The sequence below is a fragment of the Gastrolobium bilobum genome, unplaced genomic scaffold (assembly GCF_033153095.1).
Source record: "Gastrolobium bilobum isolate Gb01-03AN ecotype WA unplaced genomic scaffold, APGP_CSIRO_Gbil_v1 utg31892, whole genome shotgun sequence".
NCBI classification, from domain to species: Eukaryota; Viridiplantae; Streptophyta; class Magnoliopsida; order Fabales; family Fabaceae; genus Gastrolobium; species Gastrolobium bilobum.
The window spans coordinates 52,591-59,870 of record NW_026895430.1 but is presented as its reverse complement, the minus strand read 5'-3'; positions in this window follow the sequence as shown (position 1 = coordinate 59,870).

Genomic DNA, 7,280 nt, shown 5'->3' with positions numbered 1-7,280 from the left:
GTATAGTATACGCTTATACTATCAGGCCTTCTACATCACACCAAACAGACCCTAAATGAGTTCATTTCTTTGTGTCAACTTTGACTCACTCTTACTCTTTCTTCCTTATTTATTTGAGTTTAACGAGTCAAAAAGATTAATTATGTCCACTCTATTTCGATTTTGAACGAATAAAATTGAAGTTTTAAGTGAAGAAAAGAGGAATAAATCCTCTCAAATTTCTTTTTTGTTTTCATATATTTATATTTAACAGCTTTAATTTATTAATTATGTAAATTATTAAGACACAAATAAGATCAACTCTTAATCAATTTAAATGTAACTTAGACATTAGATGAAATGATCCTCGTCTAACATAACTTATTCTTTTTTATGCGTATTATTATTGGGATATGTTTTTCTCATGTTACATAAGAAAAAACATACCTCCTACATACTCATCAAAAGGTGTCTTTTAAGTTTTTTTTTTTTTTAAATGTGAACCCCACATATTATATGTCTTCAACATAAGAGATGTTATCTTATGTAATATTTTCCCCTTGCGCATGTTTTTCTGCATCATAATTTTGCCACTTGCAAATTAAAAAATTTCAAATGTCTGATAAATCCTGGCTACCAAGCACGTGCAAATAAAGAGCATCATCCTTCCCCGTAAACATTAATCTAGCGAATCAAATTAACTTGGTTATACTTTTACCAATTGTCGTCAACTTCCGTCGGCTTTTTATGACTATTCGTTACACATGCTTCCTACTTTGTGCAACTGCGTCATCTGTGGCCAGTGGCAATCAATTCCTTTATAAGGAACATATCATTTGAATTTTCCTTCTCTTTTTTTACAAAAAGTTATAATAGTAAAGACAAATTACGTTGTTATCAAAAAAAAAAAAAAGACAAATTACGTTAATATTATTAGCCAAGTGGTTAATGAATGTGCTTTTGTTAAACATTATTTCTACGTTACTTTCATTTTGGCATAGTGATTGATCTTTGTTTTTTCTGTAAGTATATTAGTTGATTCAATTTTGTGAAAGAGACCCAAAAGTTCACGAGTCATAAATTTTTATGAAAAAATATTTATATTAAAAAGAGAAGGTAAAATGATCATTTCAATTGCCTGAAAAGGATAGCTTGTCCGAAATTGTACAGAAACGTGAATCTAGCAAATGGCATTAACCTTGTTGAACCATAAAGTTACCCTCCGTTAACGCGTTTTGACACACGTTTTAATTATGTTTTTTTTTTTCTTTCTTTCTTTCTGCTATGGCTAATAAAGGATTACGTGAGTCGCCTGACATTTCAATTACCAAAATTTTGCTAACGTGTTAGCCACCTAAACTACATCTTTTATTATTAAAATAGAAAGGATGATAGAATAAAGAGAACAAATACGAAATAATGCATCTTATTATTTTTCATTTTGATATTGATCTATTCAAAAATTGGGGGAGTAGATTTGTTTCCTTTAAGTAGTGTAATATATCAATGTAATTAGTGAGATAATAATATGAATGTTAGGAAGATATAATATAAATGATTGAAGATCTATCACTTATAAACTTAAGTTGTTAGGTGAATTTGTTGCTTTATCATGGTATCAGAAATTATGAGATCACAAGTTCAATCATAATCGCCTCCACTTTCCAGTGAAATTAAGTTAATAGAGGTACGAGCCTGATCCATTGTCCATGCTTCAAGCTCATGTAAGAAGGTGTGTTAAATAAATATAATTTGATGGATCATTACTTAACAGTTTGAGCTCTTGGATGAGATGTTGCTTATTATAATTGGAGAGCCAATATGACAACGAAATCACAAATTCGATCCTCAACCTACTCTCAGATGTCCTTGAACTACATTTCTATGGGGAAGAGCCTTCCTAGGGTAGACGGGATCAGGTTGGAGAGGAAACATTTATCTTAATTATTTCAAGCATATGTGTGTTTAGCCTACATATTAGCCTTTGTGGGTTTGTCGATAACAAATATAATTATATAATGTGAATTTTTTTAATTATTCATTAATAAATTAATAACCAGCAATTAAAATAATATATTTATTTTATTTTATGAGCATTATGTTGGACTTCCTCCTTCAATGTTAAGCCCAAGCTCATTGAGGGATTTCTTAAAAACCCTAACCCTAGATCTCACCTCCTCTATATATTCATTAGTTGTGGGTGGAGGCTAGGTTAAGAGATTAGAGAAAAAAATTGAGAGAATTATTTGAGAGATTTGAGCAAAGCTTTATGCTTTTTATTTGAGAGATCTCTAGAGAGTTTGAGTGAAACATCTCTAGGGAAGTTTGATTATCACCATTGTTGGAAAGGTTGAGTTAACCACCACATTGGTGAGTTTGATTATTTGTAACCATTATCTTTATAGTGGATTTTTGATCTGGACTAGGTCCCGTGGGTTTTTACTTCTTCATTGAAGAAGGTTTCCCACGTTAAAAATTGCTTGTGTTTTCTCTCTCTCTCTCTCTTCCTGTTTTTCATTTTGATTTTTCCGCTGCGCTGCCCGACCTAGTGAAGTTCAGACTGAGGTATTGCCGAGATCCGAGATCAGGATCTTGTTGATTGACTTCTGCATAAAGGCTGCTTAGCCGAGCTTGAGGGAACCGAGTTCCCAACAGTGGTATCATAGCCCGAGTTCGACGGGTTCTGAGGGAGACGAGATGGAGACCAGTGGCATATCCAATGATGGAGATATGTTCCAGCTGACCGCAGACAATTTCACATATTGGAGACCGATGATGGAAGATCATCTCTATTGCAAAGATTTACATGAGCCCATTACCCTTGATAAGAGACCGGAAGGAAAAATCGATAAGGAGTGGCAGATCCAGAGTCGTAAGGCGGTAGCTACGATCAGAAAATATATTGACAAGAGCCTCTTTGAGCACGTGTCCGAGTTCACGAACGCGTATAAGTTGTGGAAGAAGTTGGAGTCCATGATTCAGAAGAAGACTCCCAAGAACAAAGCACACTTGGTTCGCCGACTTGTGAAGCTGGAATACAAGGATGACATGAGCATGATAGAACACCTCAACACCTACAAAGGTATTGTGAATCAGCTGTCAAAGGCTGAGATGAAAATTGATGACGAGATGCAAGCGTTGCTGCTGTTGAGCTCGCTGCCAGAAAGCTAGGATACTCTGGTGGTGACCTTGAATAATTCGACTCCAGATGGAAAATTGAAGATGGATGTCGTGACAGACAGCCTTTTAGGCGAAGAGGCCAGGAGAAGAGAACGAGGTATTTTGAGCACGTCTGATGCCAACGTTGCTGAGAACATAGGGAAATCCGACTCCCGGGGTAGAAGTAAAAGCCGGGGTCAAGATCGTGATAGAAGAGGAAAGTCCAGAGGTCGGTCAAAGCCGAGATATGAGTTAAAGTGCTTTTACTGTGGAAAGACAGGTCATAAGAAGCCAGACTGCTGGACCCTGCAGAATGACGAGAAGAACGGCTTTGTGAAGCCGGATCAGATTATTCCCAAGAAGAGGGAAGACAAGAGCACCACTGCGGTGGCTGCAAACCCGGATGCCGAGATATTCCTCATTGGTGAGGATAATTATTTGAATGTTGCATATGATGACTGCACCTGGATTGTTGACTCTGGTGCCTCCTTCCACGTTACTCCACACAAAGGTTTTTTCTCCTCTTTACCGAGCTTGTGATTTTAGAGTTGTGAAGATGGGAAATCAAGTGACCAGTAAGATTGTTGGTGTCGGTGATGTGACCCTGACCACGGATGTTGGGTGCCGACTTGTGTTGAAGGATGTGAGGCATGTACCTGACATGCAATTGAACCTAATCTCTGTAGGGAAGCTTGATGATGTCGGGTTAGTGAACTACTTCGGTAGTGTAAGATGGAAGCTGGCCAAGGGAAACTTGGTCGTGGCCCGAGGTAAGAAGGAAGGCTCCTTGTACGTGATGCAAGGAAAGATCAATGGCGGAGAAGCCAATTATGTACGAGATGAACCTAGCTTGGAGCTATGGCACAAGCGCCTCGGCCACATGAGTGAGAAAGGGCTCCAGATCCTGAACAAGAAAGGATTACTGACCGGGTTGAAAGACCAAGCGTTGAAAAGTTGCACGCACTGCCTAGCTGGAAAGTAGCACCGAGTTTCTTTTGTGAGACCGGATCAACCCAGAAGACGCAGGTATATTCTTAACCTCGTCCATACTGATGTTTGCTCCATGTCGGAAAGATCCCTTGGAGGAGCTTAGTATTTTGTTTCATTTATTGATAACCATTCTCGCAAAGTGTGGGTATATTTGTTGAAGTCTAGAGACCAAGTACTCCAATCCTTTAAAGAATTCCATGCAATGGTTGAAAGGGAGACTAGCAAGAAATTGAAGGTGATCCGATCTAATAATGGTGGTGAGTATTGCGGCCCTTTTGATGCATACTGCAGAGCGACCGAGATCAGACTTGAGAAGACGCCCCCCAAGACTCCACAGTTGAATAGACTGGCTGAGAGGATGAACAGAACTATTGAAGAGAAGGTACGAAGCATGTTATCCAATGCCAGGTTACCGAAATCATTCTGGGGAAAAGCCGTCAAAACTGCTGTTGACTTGATCAACCTCTCACCATCACGGCCACTTGAAGGAGAAATTCCAGAAGAAGTCTGGACAGGTCGGAAAGCGGCCTATAATCAACTGAAGGTGTTTAGATGCCGAGCCTTCGTGCATATCACTAAAGATGAAAGGGCAAAACTCGATGCGAAGACTAAAGAATACATCTATCTTGGTTCGCCGAGATGTGAGTTCGGGTCTCGACTTTGGGATCCAATCAATAAGAAGATAGTGAGAAGCCGATATGTGATCTTTCATTAAGATGAGAATATTCATGACATCTCGAAGCCCAAAATCCGGGTTACTATCAGAAGTGAAGAACCCAACCCTTCTGTCCGAGCTGAAGCAGGGGGAGAAAATCATGAAAATGAAGAAATTGATGACCAGCAACCAGCTGAGGATGACCAAGACATTGAGGTCTTAGTTGATGATGAGATCTGGGATGAGAATGATGAACCAGGTTCTCAAGCTGAAGAACAGCCGAGATATCCAACTCTAGAAAGAAGACCCTCTACAAGATACCTATCTGATGAATACACCGTTGTTGCAGAAGACGGTGAGCCTCAGAGTTATGATGAGGCTGTGACGAGCTCAGAGAAAGATGAATGGGAAAAGGCAATGCAAGACGAGATGAAGTCTTTGCACTAGAATCTGACTTATGAGCTGACCGAGTTGCCAGAAGGAAGACGAGCTCTAAAAAACAAAGGGGTCTACAAGATTAAGAATGAAGAGAATGGGCAGAAGCCGAGATACAAAGCCCGGATTGTAGTGAAAGGCTGTAATCAGAAGAAAAGAGTAGATTTTGAGGAGATTTTTTCTCCTGTGGTGAAAATGACCTCGGTCCGAACCGTGTTAGCTATGGCAGCTTCGATGGACCTCGAGGTAGAACAAATGGATGTGAAGACGGCATTTCTTCACGGTGATCTAGAAGAAGAAATATATATGGAGCAACCTGAAGGGTTCCGAGCTCCAGACCAAGAAGACTTGGTATGTCGGTTGAAGAAGAGCCTCTATGGCTTGAAGCAAGCACCTCGGCAGTGGTACAAGAAGTTTGAATCATTCATGACAGATCACAAGTTTGAGAAGACAGAAGCCGACCACTGCCTATTTGTGAAGAGGTATGAGGCCGTAGATTTTCTGATATTGTTGTTATATGTTGACGACATGCTTATTGTAGGGAAAGACAAATCGAGGATAGCCGCCCTAAAGAAGGTGTTGAGCTCGTCCTTCGCAATGAAGGACCTCGGCCCTGCAAAGCAGATTCTTGGAATCAAGATTATCCAAGATAGACAAAAGAAGATACTGTGGCTGAGTCAAGAGAAGTATATTGAGAAGATTCTGAAGAGATTCAGCATGGACAAAGCTAAAACAGTGAGCACCCCCTTAGCCGGACACATAAAGCTGAATCAGAAGCAATGTTTGAGATCTGATGAAGACAAAAAGATGAGATGATGAAGGTCTCGTACCAATCCGCCGTCGGAAGCTTGATGTATGCAATGGTTTGCACTAGACCCGACTTGGCGTATGCTGTTGGAATGGTAAGCCGGTATCTGTCAAACCCTGGCAAAGAGAACTGGGAAGCAATGAAGTGGATCTTCAAGTACCTCCGAGGTACGACCGACTGCTGTGAAGGAGCCGGGCTGATACTGAAGCCGACGCATTGAAGTCGAAGGGGGAGATTTGTTGGGCTTCCTCCTTCAATGCTAAGTTCAAGCCCATTGAGGGGTTTCCTAAAAACCCTAACCCTAGATCTCATCTCCTCTATATATGCATTAGTTGTGGGTGGAGGCTAGTTTAAGAAATTAGAGAAAAAATTTGAGAGAATTATTTGAGAGATTTGAGCAAAGCTTTATGCTTTGTATTTGAGAGATCTCTAGAGAGTTTGAGTGAAACATCTCTAGGGAGGTTTGATTATCACCATTGTTGGAAAGATTGAGTTAACCACCACATTGGTGAGTTTGATTATTTGTAACCATTATCTTTATAGTGAATTTTTGATCTGGACTAGGTCCCGTGGGTTTTTACTTCTTTATTGGAGAAGGTTTTTCCACGTTAAAAATTGCTTGTGTTCTCTCTCTCTCTCTCTCTCTCTCCCCTGTTTTTCGTTTTGATTTTTCCGCTGCGCTACCCGACCTGGTGAAGTTCAGGCCGAGATATTGCCGAGATCCGAGATCAAGATCTTATTGATTCACTTCCGCATAAAGGCTGCTTAGCCGAGCTTGAGGAAACCGAGTTCCCAACACATTATGATTAAAATTATAATTATTATTTTAAATAATTAAAATTTTCACATAATGTAATCGTATTAAAATGGAACATTAAAATATTACCCAAAAAAAAAATGGAACATTAAAAAATTCGTTTTCATGAAATTCCAGCATGATACGGTAGATATATTGCAAGTGTTGGATTAGTTCCTCTCCAAAATTAAATCTTTCTCTCCAAAAAAAAAAAAAAAAAAGTGTTGGATTAGTTTGAACATGGGAGATTATGTTATCCTCCCATAACGGAACGTTTGGTACATGAGAAATTTTTATTTATTCGGGAATCTCGATTTTTAAAAATATAATTTTTACATTCAGTTTACGAAATACCTGAAAATTTAAAATTTTAAAAATTTGAGTTTTCTGAAAATTCAGAAAAAATCAGTGTACCAAACGGCTCCTAAAAGGAAAGTGATGTTACCACCTACTAGGGT